At 40.0% G+C, this 15462-nt stretch overlaps 1 pseudogene; it reads left to right on the plus strand.

Annotated features, from left to right (window-relative positions):
• Positions 1–5427: 5427 nt before the first annotated feature.
• On the plus strand, positions 5428–14775 carry LOC133048176 (peptidyl-prolyl cis-trans isomerase D-like; annotated as a pseudogene).
• The last annotated feature ends 687 nt before the right edge of the window (positions 14776–15462 follow it).

Consider the following 15462-nt stretch of genomic DNA (forward strand, 5'->3'; position numbering starts at 1 on the left):
TTTCTTTTCTTCATCCTATTTTTCAAGTTTTTCCATTTCATTAGTCTGGTCAAAATATATTGGTCATATACAATGATCAATGTGGATATTCAGCTCTGCTTAAAAAAAAAATAATTCAGTCAACTTAATGCTTCTTTCTCATTTAAAATGAATTTCCTCCCATTTATACTCTTCAAAGTTCATTTCAGATGGCATTATGTCTAACCATATTTTCCTTATCCTTCTATGCCTCATAGTGGTTTATACTTGGTGCACATTCAATAAACATGGTTTTCGTTGGAAATAAGAGTTGTGTTCTAGGATATTTGCTTTGAGTTATTCTTCAATATTTCTGTTATAGAAATAAAGATAACTATTCTTCATTGGAGCACTGTCAGTCTTTTAGTATTTCTTCCATAAGTATTTGAATATTAATAAAGTAAATAAGCTTGCTAAAATTAATGAGGTTATTCCTAGCATTGGAGTGTCTAAATAGTAATAGATAATAACTATTATATAAAGATTATTATCAGATAGAGTATTGACAGATTTCTTCTAACTTAAGCTATTGATAGCAGTTGAATAATTTTAATTCACAGATTTCCTATTTTTATTTAAATAGCAAGGTAAACCATGTGACTAGTATCTAAGAATTCTAATGTGTTAAACACTTAGAGCCCTTATAAATTCTACTAACCTCAAATCTCTGGATAGTTTTATGTGAGTATTTTTAAGAGTAGACTCATTAGTTAATTTGAGAATCCAGTGGAAGATGTATGGACAGTGTGCTTGAAAGGATATGGGTTTTAAAACTTTTTTACCTAGATTAAAATCTCTAATTTCTTAATGTATGTAAAGTGGGGTAATCATCTTGTTCATAACCTTTGTGTGGTATTTGAATCTGTGATGAAAAACAAATTCTATTTGTGTCTTTGAACGATTTGACCTCAGTAGTTCTAAGTCTTGTTGGCAAGTGGCAAGTATACAGAGCAATAACCAAAAAGATATACACAAAATATATACAAAAGCAACAACCACTCTAATGGCAGAAAGTGAAGAGGAACTAAAGAGCCTCTTGATGAGGGTGAAAGAGAAGAGTGAAAAAGCTGACTTAACACTCAACATTCAAAAAATGAAGATCATGGCATCCAGTCCCATCACTTCATGGCAAACAGAAGGGGGAAAACTGGAAGCAGTGACAGCTTTTATTTTCTTAGTCTTCAAAATCAATCAATATGGTGTTTGCAGTCACAAAACTAAAAGACATTTGCTTCTTGGAAGAAAAGCTATCATAAACCTATACAGCATATTAGAAAGCAGAGACATCACTTTGCCAACGATCGTCCATATAGTCAAAGCTATGGTTTTTCCAGTAGTCACGTATGGATGTGAGAGTTGGACCGTAAAGAAGTCTAAGCACCAAAGAATTGATGCTTTCAAATTGTGGTACTTGAGAAGATTCTTGAGAGTTTCTTGGGCTGCAAGATATCAAACCAGTCAATCCTAAAGGCAATCAGTCCTGAGTATTTGTTGGAAGGACTGATGTTGAAGCTGAAGCTCTAATACTTTGGCCACCTGATGCAAAGAGCCAAGTTATTGGAAAAGGCCCTGATGCTGGGAAAGATTGAAGGCAAAAGGAGAGGGGATCAGCAGAGGATGGGATGGTTAGGTAGGATCACCGACTCAGTGGATATGTATTTGAGCAAAGTCTGGGAGATAGTGGAGGACAGAGAAGTCTGGTGTGCTGCAGTCCATGGGGTTGCAAAGAGTTGGACATGACTTAGCAAATCAACAACAACAACCAAAAGGACAGAGCTAGAAAATGTTCCTAGAGTACATATTATAATGGAGAATGAAGAGTGGTGGAATAGAATGCCGACTGTGTTGGACACAAAGGATTGGTGAGCTTGGAGGAATAGGAAGAGTTTTTATCTGGGTTTTGAGTTTGGAATGCAAGTGATAGTAACTTTTATTTGCAAAAAGTGTGGCAAAATGTGTAAGGATTTATGAATCAATGCTAATATTTGCCCGTCAATGAATCTGGGACATAAGCAGAAGAGAGGAAAGAAGGGAGTAACATTGCTCTATGGTCCCATTACTCAGGAAGTTCCCATTACTGATAGGAGGAATGCTTGCTTCTATTTCATGCGAATGAAGCAATGTATGGGGGATTGCTTGTTCCAAAACATCTGTCAGTATTTCACAACTAGTGATTCACACTTTTGAACAGCTAGTATAATTCACATTTTACTCAGCTTGAATTTCTCTTTTAATAGGTTTCGTTTATAGAGAAACTTTCGGTTTGCAGAAAAACTGCACACAAAATATACCCATTCTCATTCCAGCTCTGCACATGATTTTTCCTACTATTAACATCTTGCATTAGTGTGATACATTCTTTGTAACTGATGAGCCAATACTGATCTATTATTTTTACTTAAGTCTGTAGTTTATAATGGGGCTTCTCTGTTGTGTTGGCTCAGTAGTAAAGAATACACCTGCAATACAGGAGACTTGGGTTCGATCCCTGGGTCAGGAAGATCCCCTGGAGTAGGAAATAGCAACCTACTCCAGTATTCTTGCTGGGAAATCCCATGGACAGAGTAGCCTAGTGGGCTACAGTCTATGGGGTCAAAAAAGAGTTGGACACAACTTGGCGACTAAACAACATAGTTTATAATAGGGTTCATGTCTGAACAGTTCTCTGGGTTGTGGCAAATACAAAGGTAACCACCATTGCAGTATTAAACAGAATAGTCTGGCCACCCTAAAAATCTTCTGTGCTCCAGTTATTTATTCCTCCCTGTCGCTAAACTCCTCTCAACCACTGTTCTTTTCACTGTCTCCACAGTATTGCCTTTTCCAAAATGTCATATAGTTGTGATTATATTGTATATATCCTTTTCTGATTGGCTTCTGAAGCTTAGCAGTGTGCATGTAAGATTTATCCATATGCCTTGATAGCTTATTTCTATGGCTTAAAAGCTTATTTCTTCTTATCACTGAATATTCCATTGTATGGATATACCACGGTTTATCCACTCACTTATTGAAGGACACTTGGTTGTTTCCAGGTTTTTGGCAATTATGAATATAAAGATTCTATAAGCTTTTGTGTGCAGGTTTTCATGTGGACATATTTTCAACTTTTTTGAATAAATATCTAGAAGTGTAATTGCCAGGTTATATGGTATATTTAGCCTATAAAACACTGCTAAGCTATCTTCCAAAATGACTTATCATTTTGCTTTCTTACCAGCAATGAATGAGACTTCCAACTGCACTTGGTGTTATCACTGTTTTGGACTTTAAATTCTAATAAGTGTGGAGTGGCATCTCATTATTGTTTTAATTTGTATTTCCCTGATACTATACAATGTTGAGCATATTTTCATATTATTATGTACCATTGCTGTCTTCTCTGGTGAAATGTCTGTTCAGGTCTCTTGCCCATTTTTAAAATTGAGTTGTCACAGATTTTTCTCCTATGTTATCTTCTAGGAGTTTTGTAGTTTTCATTTTACATTTAGATCTTGACCCATTTTAAGTTAATTTTTGTGAGAACTCTAAGGTCTGTATCTAGATTCGCATTTTGCATGTGCATATCCTATTTAGCACCATTTTCTGAAAAGACTACCCTTTCTCAATTTATTGCCTTTGCTGTTTGTCAAAGATCAGTTGACTGTAAACTCAGGGGTTGTAATTCACTTTTAAAATAAAACTCCTCTTGGGAAAGGTAAGATTATGATATTTTAATGTGAAAGAGTTATTCAAAATCTTCTCCTGACAGCAGATTATTATATGCACTGTTTTTCCACAGTTTCCTCATTTTTTATGACTTCTACCTGCAAAGTTTTCTAGACCATCTCTGCTCCAGAGCTAAGGAAAAACTGGGATACAGCCATAGCAAATATGAATTCATTTGGCTTGCTTGACCAGGTTAGAGGGTATTGACTGTTGAGGTAGTCGAAATGGTTTGGCAGAAATTGACAACTAAAATATAGCAAAGGCATACTCTAATTTCTTCTCAACTTTGTCCAGGGCCTGAGTATATGGGGATGAGGAAAGTGAAAATGTTAGCTCTTTAGTTGTGTCTGACTCTTTCTGGCCCCCATGGAATATAGCCTGCCAGGTTCCTCTAGTCCATGGAATTCTCCAGGCAAGAATACTGGAGTGGGTTGCCATTCCCTTTTCCAGGGGATCTTTGGGACCCAGGGATCAAACCCAGATCTTCTGCATTGCAGGCAGATCTCCTGCATCACCGTCTGAGTCACCAGGGAAGCCCCTGGGGATGAGGGATTACCTGAAATTAGAACTTTGGTCTTGTAGAACTTTAGTCCTCATCCTCTAGGTAAAGAACTGAGCAGCTCACATCCCTGTCCAGTGATTTACTTACAATGTAAATTGTCAGGTTGTTTGAATGTAGTAGCCATTGCATTGTCATTAAGCTATTAGTTATTTTTAGAATAATGCTGTCAATCTTAGCTTTGATGTATGTGATAATTCACAAAGCAAGCCAAATGAATTCACATTTCTTATGGCTGTATCCAAGTTTTTCCTTAGGTCAGGAGAAGAGCTGTTCTAGAAAGCTTTCCAGACAGAAGTCCTAAAAAATGAGGATACTGTGGAAAAACAGTGCATTTAATAACCTTGAACTGTCAGTCCATATATGCAGCGATTAATACTTTCATATGAGAGCCCTATTCCAGGAGTATGTAACAGGAATATATAAATTCACTTAAATTTAATCTAATGGCTAGATTTAATTTTCAGTAAAAATTGAAGACTTCAGTCTGAAAGTAGTGGCACGTTTTGTTCCATAAATCTATAAAGAGTAATTTTTTAAAGTAATATGACTCATATGTAAATGAAGTGAACAAATGTCAAAGATTTTATTTAACTCATTAATTAAATGCGGGAACTGGAAAAGCTATTACAGCTAATTCAAAAGATAATCCAAAGAACAAACGCATTTATAAATCAGGAATACTGAAATGGATTTGCAAGTGGTTTCAAAATGCTATTCCTTCGTGGGGAAAGGAAGTCAACCAAACCACATTGGTGAGAATTTATTTCATATGGATTAACAAGAATTGTCAGTAAGCAATTATTTTACCTCATTATCAGTTTTCTACAACTTATAAGAGTTGTAAAATAGCTTCAAGGCAATGATAGGCTTAAATCAGATAACCTAGAAGACTGTGCTCTGAACAATGCATAATTTTCTATTGAAGACATTCAGTAACCAGTTTTGCTTACTGCACATTTCCTCACAAATTTCTCTGTGCTTCTGTTCTTCTTTAGATCGTGGGGCATTTGTATGACTTCAGAGTTTGTTGAGGCTTGTGGGTGTAGATGATGTTTATAAATTCTTCTTGAATCCAATACAGACGTGCACTGTTTCTCACCAGGCTACCTTAGGCAAAGCAACAAAGCATTGAAACAAACATGGACAGATCTGTGAAACACAGCCGTAAGTATATTCTGTTTAATATAACTACATTTGTATTAAATCATTTATTTTTATAAATAAGCATAAATAAATTCTTACTTCACTTGGCTTTCACTGCCTATTTTTTGGAAGCACACCTTTATTTTTCTCTCATCACTGACTAGATAGTTTCATAGCTTATGACCCTTGTGTTTCAGCTTATATGTCTGATACAAAGGCAATAGTTGTATGTGGATTGCCTTGTCTCTACACTTTGAGGAGATAATACTTTCTACCATTAATGTATTAACTAGTATTTGTTATTTCCTCTGGATTCATTCTTTATACAGATTTAGATGTTTAGGAAGGTTCTTTCTAAAGAATGCCACAGAAAGAGGTCAGCAATAATTTTGTGTGGATTTTCTCCTTTCAGTTTCCCAGAGTCCCAGAGACCATTGTCAACAAGGAGGAGACTGCGGTTGGGGATGGGAGATGGATGTAAATCATGATATTCTAGAGGGAACTTGCTGAAAGGAACATATAAAGGCAGATTTGAAGAAGAGCTGTTTGTAATTATATTCCTTCCTATATTAAGAATGTTGTCAACAGCTGGTTTGGAAATCATACAAGATATATTAGTGGATTTCAACCTCATGAGGGGTAATCTTTATCCTTGAATGACCCCATCTAGTGAAAAAGTTTATTTTTAAAATAAATTAAAAAATCTCCTGTCAGCTGTGTGCTAATCCAAGTCATATGAAATCCTCTTTTATATGTAGAGGGCAGAGTAAAAAAGTTAAGTTTTTTATTTAATATTCATATCTTTCCATGTCTAGTTAATAGACATGGAAATGTCTAGCTTTGAGGTTGGAAACAAATATAATTTGTTATGAATTCTAAATTTAAATCATATATTTGTAGCAATAGATTATTAAACATTGTTTTCTTTCAATTAAAAGAGAGAAGTCCTCTTTTTACCTTGATACTTCTTCATATTAAGAACATCAGGAGAAGCAAATCGAGTCAAAGGAGGTGAAGCTCCTATACTAGGTTGACTAGTGTTAGTCACACAGTTATGTCTGACTCTTTGTGATCCTGTGGACTATAACCCATGAGGCTCCTCTGTCCATGGAATTCTCCAAGCAAGAAAACTGGAGTGGGTAGCCATTCTCTTCTTCACAGGATCTTCCCAACCCAGGGATGGAACCTGGGTCTCCTGCATTGCAGGCAGATTCTTTTACCGCCTGAGCCACCAGCGAGGCCCCACTAGGTTGCCTAGTTGACTAGATTGACTAATGTTCCCCCCAATTGATGTCCACCTAGGACTTCAGATCTCGTTTCAGAAGTCCACCCTCCAGAAGTACGGTCTTGCAGATGTAATTAGTTAAAATTAGGTCATGTTAGATTAGGAAGGGCCCTACTCCAGTGATTAGTGTCCTTATAAGGAGAAAGATCTGAAATGCTGACAGGGAAGAATACTGTGTAAAACAGGGGTAGAGACTGGAGTGGGGCATCTCCAGGCCAAGGAGGACCAAGGGCTGCTGATGACCCCCAGAGGCAAGGAAGAGGCAAGGAAGGATTCTTCCCTAAAATTTTGAAAGCACAGTCCTGTTCACACCTTGGCTTTGAACTTCTAGCCTCCAGTGTTGCCAAACCAGTTTCCTTGGCCCAACAGATAGGAAGCCAAACACCAAGATGTCAGTGTTTGCAGCAGAGAGTTTATTCATGAGGCAGCCAACTGAGGAGATAGGAGAGCAATCTCAGACCCACCTTCGTGAAGATGGGGGACTTGGGACATTGATGGGTGAGGAGTATAGGATGGTCAGAGGTGGAAAGGAAAGTGACTGCAGGGGGGAAAAGGTGACATAACCATTTTCCTGCGCAGGTGCAACTGACCTACATGCCTCTTCCTGGGACACATGCAAATCCGGGGGAAGTTAGTGTAAAATGTGGAGAAATCTGGGGCTTTGACATCAAAAGGTCACCTATTGGCAAGCAAGTCTATACGGTGCAGATGCAGGTCAGCCCTGTTGGTTCTATCTAGTTTCAACCAGTTTTGTTGTGTTACAGGCAGAAGGTTTTTTAAAATAAACTGTTCCCTTACCTGCTGTTCTGTAAAGACAAACCATATGAGCCTTGTTTCTGTAGTGTAGTGGTTATCATGTTCGCCTCACATGCCAGAGGTCCCTGGTTCAAAACTGGGTGGAAACAGACTTTCAGAAACCTGAGGGTCTCTGTTAGTCACTAATTTCTATTAACACTATGGGGCATGGTTTCAGGTTTTTTTTTTTTAACTCTATGGAGCACTGTTTCATAAGATTTGTGAACAAACACATTTTGCTGTTTTCAGCTACCCATGGTAGCCTCAGAAACTAATCCAGCACCCTTAAGCAAATTGGAGGTGAGGAATAACTTGGCTTCTTTGTCCCCAGCAAACCTCCTTCTCACTCTTGCTTACATATTTGTTGATGGGTTTTTCATTCCAGTGCTCTAAATGGCACCTGGGAAAGCATGTTTCAGAGGATGAAAGACTCTGAGGTCCTGTCAGACCCTGCAGCACCTAGTCTGGGAAGGCTTTCAGGGCAAGTGGAAACTTCCCAGTAGTTTTGAAAGAACTAAGGCCACTTCTGTCCGGAGTAAAGGTTTTCAAACAAACAAGAGCTGCAGCTCCCCTCCTACCTCCAAACAAGTCCCTCAGCTCAAAGAGTCCCTGACACTGGGACACATCTGGATGTTTGCTCATTTGTCACGTCCCTTTGTCATCACTTCCTGCACCGCCCATGGGTCTTCTGAGTTTTTCTCCCAGGAAACTGGTCCTTCAAACTTGCAGGTTTGATGTACAGTGCAGAGGACACACAACTAAAACTTGCCTCTAGAATTTTATTGAGAATCTTCTCAACAAACATCCAGGCTCCTAATCTTCCTGTAGAACTTGGTTGAAGCCATATTGCCTCCTCATCTTGCCTGGTGAAAATAAGAATAAACTAACTCATTTCACCAGCGTAGGGTACAAATATGGCTATCTTTTCCCTATTAATGGTTAAATTTTAGCAGACTGTAGCTCATACACCTTCTGAGGAGTATTTGGCTATACTTCCTTTTGCATTCTCCTCTCCCTGTGGATTGGTCTAGAAATGTGGGGTGATTCAATTCACGGCGGGTGAGTTCTGCCTTTGTAACAAGGAGACACTAGCAGTGTGGCCAGTGGGGGCTTGCAGCCACTGCTCCCTCACGCGCGCCCACCGGTGGCCGTCGTCCTGTACTGCAGGGGAAGCCCCCTTGGGGTCTGTGCTGTCCTTTCCCACCAGCCAACTTTGGTCTGAGCCACTCTGGTCCACTCTGCGACCTAGAAAATACCTGGGAATTTTAGGAAAGGGATTTGGAGTTGGGCTTTCCCTTCCAGAAGTATAAAAATTAAAATGACACTTCCCAGAGCTCTGAGAAGAGAGGAGACCTTTTCTGAGTCACATAAAGTAAAAGGTCCAGTTATACATGTTTCCTAGGGTAATGGGCACTTAATCAATTTTCTGTAATAAAAAAGATAATTTAGTTTCTCCTCTTTTAGCCAAAGGGAAGCAAACAGTTTTTTAAAATTTCACCTCACTTCTTTTCCTAACATGGTGACCATACTAAGTCAAACATCCTCAACAAATCATTTATTTTATTTAAAAATACTTTAAAATAAATGAAAATAGTACATACTTACTGCAGAATAGTTGAAAAAGATCAGGTATTTCAAAGTGAAAAAAGCCAAGTGACACTTGTCAGTCTGACATCCTAACTACTACCAGGACAGCATCCCTCACTTTTCTGTTTGAGCTCAGCCCAAGTAGGGTGAGCATCCAACATCTTAAAATGCCCAAACTTGGAAAGAAACCCTGCTCTTGTCTGCGAGAAGGAAATCAAGCTGCCTGTGTCTGTGAGTGCTCCCCTGGTGGCAAGAGAGAGACCAGAGAAGCAGAAACTAAGGAAGCACATGGTTAATGAAATCATCAACCTAACAGAAAACTCATGACTCTTGTATATAATAATAATTGTAAAACTCCAGGTAGTAGAAATCTTTGATTACAGTAGGCATTCTCATGAATTTCAACCTCCACGTGATTCTCTCTGATAAGGATTCAGTGAACTTGCAGAATTCTGGTCCCCTTACCCGATCGATTTCTTCCTTCTGAGGAAAAAGGACTTGGTGATAAGAGATTAGCTAAATCTGCTTTAGGATTGTTGCTGATGATGTTCATGGAAACATGTGATTTTCTCCAAGTTTTTAATTTTTCTTTAATCCAATTGAGGGACCGGTCCATCATCTGTGACTTTTCATCACACTGCTGCTGGTCACCAGTTAATCTGTTCTAATTACACTAAGCTGATAGCTGGAATGTGGATGATTCATAATTGAGTCTCAAATGCCTGCATGACTGAGAGTCCAGCTAATGGAAATGTATAGGCCTCAGATGCCACTGGTGCAAACATATGTGCAACCTCCCTCCCTTGGATTCACACAACAGGCCACAATTAAATTGATAATTAATCTAAGCTAATATCAATTCATAATTAAAAGAATAGCATTGCAAACAGTAAGCAGCTGAAGAAAACATTGATATATGATTTTTTAAAAAGTGTGTTTAAGTGTAGAAATTCCAACTATGTGTGTATCTTGTTCTGTTTACAACATTTTGCTTATTAAATATGAGTTTCAGGAAAGCAGGGACTTTCCAGTTGTTTGTTTTGTTCAGATGTACTCCCAGGGCCTAGACCAACGCCTGGCAACAGTAGATGTTGAGTGAATGAATACACTTCACATAATTACAATCACCCTGCATGACAACCAAATCTCCCAGTATGAACCTCCACCAACAAGCAGTGTTTATTAGAATATGAAAATTCAAGTCTATGGAATTATACTTTATTTGCCCCATAGAGTTATTCCTCAGCCCACTATGGCCCTCCCTACTCATGTCTGACTGTGAGCCCTACTTTGAAAACCACAAATCTAGATTCTCTCAGCCCTGCTACATTTGTTTCCCAGCATCCATAGGTTTGATTCCAAGACCTCTGCAGATACCAAAATCCTTGGATGCTCAAGTCCCTTATAAAAAAGTGTGCTGTATACAGTTGGCCTCTAATGAGTGAATTCTGCATCCTCATGGTTGGTAGAATCCAAAGATGCTGAACCCAGGGATATGAAGGACAAACTGTCCTCCCCAGGTGATACATATGTGTATTTAAGTTTGAGGAGCACTGCTTTAAGGACTGCAGTATAGGGTGGTGACTCCAGTCAACAACATTGTATTGTATCCTTGAAAGTTGCTAGGAGAGTAGATCTTAAGTGTTTTTACCACACACACACATACACATGCACACACACATATACAATCCATGTGACATGATGGATGTGGTAAATAACTTTATTGAGGTAATCATTTTGCAAGTTATATGCACATTAACTTGTCACTTACATCTTCAGTTGAATTTAGTCAGTCAGTCATGTCTGACTCTTTGTGACCCCATGGACCGCAGCACACCAGGTCTCCCTGTCCTTCACCATCTCCCGGAGCTTGCTCAAACTTATGTCCATTGAGTCGGTGATGCCATCCAACCATCTCATCCTCTGTTGTTCCCTTCTCCTCCTGCCTGCAATCTTTCTCAGCATCAGCATCTTTTCCAATGAGTCAGTTCTTCACAACGGGTGGCCAAAGTATTGGAGTTTCAGCTTCAGCATCAGTATTTCCAATGAATATTCAGGACTGATTTCCTTTAGGATTGACTGGTTGGATCTCCTTGAGGTCCAAGGGACTCTCAAGAGTCTTCTCCAACACCTCAGTTAAAAAGCATCAATACATCTTGAACCTTAAGGACTTCCCTGTAGCTGAAATGGTCAAGAATCTGCCTGAGATGCAGGAGACAAGGGTTTGATACCTGGGTTGGGAAGTCCCTCTAGAGAAGAGAATGGCAATCCACTCCAGTATTCTTGCCTGGAGAATTCCATGGACTGAAAAGCCTGGTGGGCTACAGTTCATGGGGTCGCAAAGAGTCAAACACTACTGAAAGACTAACACACACAATTGTCTGTCAATTATATCTCGATATAACCAAGGGGAAACTACTGCAATCACTGGCGTTACAACAGTCAGCTCTGATCCCTTGGCCCTGCACCAGCCAACTCCAAACAGAGGCAATAGAGACACGTAAGTGACTGGAGTGGGTCTCGAGTTAGTCCATCAATCAACAAGTGCTTATCACTCTAGGTGCCATGCCTTTAGTTCCCTGTGTTTCTCCCCCAACTACTACACAAAAGTCTCACTGTTAGTCACATGGAGTGTGAAACTGTGAGTCACCTCAGTAAAGACATCATTCAACCCCTTTATTTTGCCTGTGAGGAACATAATTGTGAATGGCCTCAGGTCTATAGAACAGACTAAAATCCAGGTTTTTGTTTGCATAACATTTTATCCTTCCTCTGTGTAAAACTCAAGAGAGATATGGTTAGATCTGACCCCTACACATATGACCAGACACCTGAAGTAGGGAGAGCTTGTCTCCAGAAGACTTGAGGGAAGTAACATGTGTTACTTGGGATGTAACACATGGACTCCTTACATTCACCTCCTATCAGGGATGAGAGAGCATTTAAAGAGAAGGTTGAGAATGGATATATGTATATGTATGGCTGAGTCCTTTGCTGTCCACCTGAAACTCACAACATTGTTAATAAGCTATACTCCCATATGAAATAAAAAGTTTAAAAATAAAGAAAGGATTAAAGGGCAGGTCAGATTTTTGACAGGAAGAAATGGGTAGAAGGGAGAGTAGCTCAGGTCTCAAGGTCTTCCCAGAGATGAGGCCACAGAGGTTGTGTGTGGAGACAGTGAATGCGTCACTTAGCAGGGGTTGAGGAGACTAGACTGTAGAGTTCAGGTCATGTTGTGGAGAATGTCAACTCTAAGCTTGGAACAGGAAGGCACTGACTTTGGAAATAATCTTTAAAGCCCTCCCAGATTGTTTTTCCCAAAGCCAAACTCTGTCTCTCATCTTTGGCTCAGAGCTTGTCAAGGAAAGTCACTTTTTGCTTCTTAAGTGTTGTTGGTTTCTTCCTTCCAATTGCTCTTCCGCACGTTTACGAGCTGTTTTTAAACTCCACTTGGCTGTGTTGCCTACTGCTCAAAATATTTTGAGAACTTAAAATAGAGGACAAAGGTAAGGCTGCTAAGCCTGCCATTTGGTGCCCCCTGCAACCTGACCCCCACTTTCCTCTCTGATTTGATTCCCCGTGACCTGCTCTAGAGCTCCCTGCCCTCACCAAGCTGGAGAATCCACTGCTTTACAGTAAATTAAACACGTTTCCGCCTATGGTCACAGCCTCCGCTGAAACAGCATGTCTCTTCTAAGTCCATGAGTCTCATCTTCCTCTTGCATCTAGCTCCTCCAAGATTTCCTTGATTCACCCCACTATAACCATCAGCTACTGTCTCTTCTTAAAAACCTTTGCAATTTTCCCTATTATTCAAATGGCAACTGATTTATTTTTTCATTAAGCTGAAATTTGTTGGATGCTTGCTGTGTGTCAGTTCCTAAGGAGATAAGTGCCGAATTCCAGCCCTGGAAGAGCTGACAGTCTAGCTGGGGAAAGAGTCACTCTTATAAGAGTATGAGAGATGTAGTGATAGTGGTGAAATTGAGTAATGTGAAAGCAACCAAGATAAAGTAATGAGAGGGATGAAGAATGAAAGGAAAGGAGACAGGGGAGGAGGAAGGGAAAGCGAAGGGGAGAGAGAGGGGGGATGCGAAGGCTTTTTGGTAACTGATTTCCCAGTTTAGCTTTGAAGGATGAGTCATAGTCACAAAGGGGTGATGGGATGGGGAAGGATGAGTCCATGTGAAGTCTTGCAGGTGACACTGGCAAATTTGAAGAATCACTTAAGTTAACTTAGCAGGTACTTGTTGCTGATGATACTCGTGGAAATGTGTGATTTGCTCCATGCTTTTAGGAACAATTTTTCTTTAATCCAATTGAGGGGCAGGTGCATCATCTGTGAGTTTTTTGTCGCATTGCTGCAGGTCCCCAGTTAATCAGCTCTACTTTGAGCTGATAGTTGGAAAACTGCTTCAAAAATCAGCCAATATTAAAATTCTTCCATGAAACAAATTGTTTTAAAACAGAGCCTGTGGGTGGACCTTGCGACTTTAGGGTTCGAGCTGTCCAGTGACCACGTGGTGTTACGAGGTGGTCGTACACACGTCTTAAGGCCACAATGTTGCAGACGTAGTCCCCCAGGCTAAGCCCTCCAACCCCAGTAACCCCCAAGTCTTCTTCAACATGGACATCGGAGGGGAGCAAGCTGGTTGAATTGTCTTAGAATTGTTTGCAGGTATTATACCAAAACTGCAGAAAATTTTCGTGCATTGTATACAGGAGAAAAAAGCATTGGGCCCACCACTGGGAAACCTCTCCGTTTCAAAGGATGTCCTTTGCATCGAATTATTAAGAAATTGATGATTCAGGGTGGCGACTTCTCAAATCAGAATGGGACAGGTGGAGAAAGCATTTGTGGTGAAAAATTTGAAGGTGAAAATTTCCATTATAAGCATGACAAGGAGGGATTGCTGAGCATGGCCAACGCGGGCAGCAACATCAACGGCTCCCAGTCCTTCATCACCACGGTTCTGACTCCGTACTTGGATGGGAAGCACGTGGTATTTGGCCAAGGGATTAAAGGAATGGGTGTGGCAAAGATTCTGGAAAATGTGGAGGTGAAAGGTGAAAAACCTGCCAAATTGTGTGTTATTGCAGAATGCAGAGACCTGAAAGAAGGTGATGATTGGGAAATATTCCCAAGGGATGGATCTTGTGACAGTCACCCAGATTTCCCCCAGGACGTGGATGTGGATTTAAAAGACATAGATAAAATTGTATTAATATCAGAAGACTTAGAAAACATTGGAAATACATTTTTCAAATCCCAGAACTGAAAGACGGCCATTAAAAAAATACACAAAAGTTTTAAGGTATGCGGAAGGCTCTAGGGCTGCTGCTGAGGATGCAAATGGAGCAAAGCTGCAGCCTGTCGCTTTGAGCTTACAAACTGGAGATGTCCGATTGGCAGGGTGCAGTCAATAGCTGTTTGGAGGCCCTTGAAATAGACCCATCAAATACCAAAGCACTGTACCGTAGAGCCCAAGGATGGCAAGGATTAAAAGAATATGTTCAAGCATTGGCTGATTTTAAGAAAGCTCAGGAGATAGCACCAGAAGATAAAGCTATCCAGGCAGAATTGCTGCAAGTCAAGCAAAAGATACACAGAAAGATAAAGAGAAGGCAGCTTATGCAAAAATGTTTGCTTAATGAGGAATTCAGTTTTGCTTAAGTGTGCGTTGATTGCATAAGCGAGGAAGACAGAACAAATGGTTTGTCTGTTCTGGGTGACCCCTCCTGTGCTACCTCTGATACTTTGGTTCCCCGTGTTTACCGGAATATGGATAGGGACTTACTCTTAATACACCAGTGTTACAAACCTACAGTGGCGTCAATTCCCTTTTCAGTGGCTCTCTGCGTTATTCAAAGGATAATGGTGTCTCCAGCCTGTTTTTTAAACTCCTAAAGACATGCCATGTTTGAATAAACAGACAAAAGCTTGAAAAAAAAAACAAGCAGAACCTGTGTCTTTTCTTCATTAAACTATAGATGATTGTGATATCGAACTGCTGAGGACTTTTTACTCCTCTTCAATCTATGACTCTATTACTACTGTAATAAAATTCTATCCTTTTGGCAAGCATTTACTGAGTATGGTGTTGGACTCCTCTTCTTCTGCGTGAGCTCCTTCCAACTTCCTCTGGGTGCAACTAGCTGGGCACCACCTGCCCACAGCTTTTCTGCTGTCCATGAGGTGGGGCCTCTGGAGGTCTCATACATGCACAGCTCAGAAACATAAGGGAGACCAGCGGACAATGGGATCCAGAGATGAAGTCTTCTTTCTTCCTCTCTCAGAAGATTATTTTGAGATACAGTTTCTACACTTAGCAAAGGATGGTCTTCAACAATCAGGCCAACA

The sequence above is a fragment of the Dama dama genome, chromosome 28 (assembly GCF_033118175.1).
Source record: "Dama dama isolate Ldn47 chromosome 28, ASM3311817v1, whole genome shotgun sequence".
Taxonomy (NCBI): Eukaryota; Metazoa; Chordata; class Mammalia; order Artiodactyla; family Cervidae; genus Dama; species Dama dama.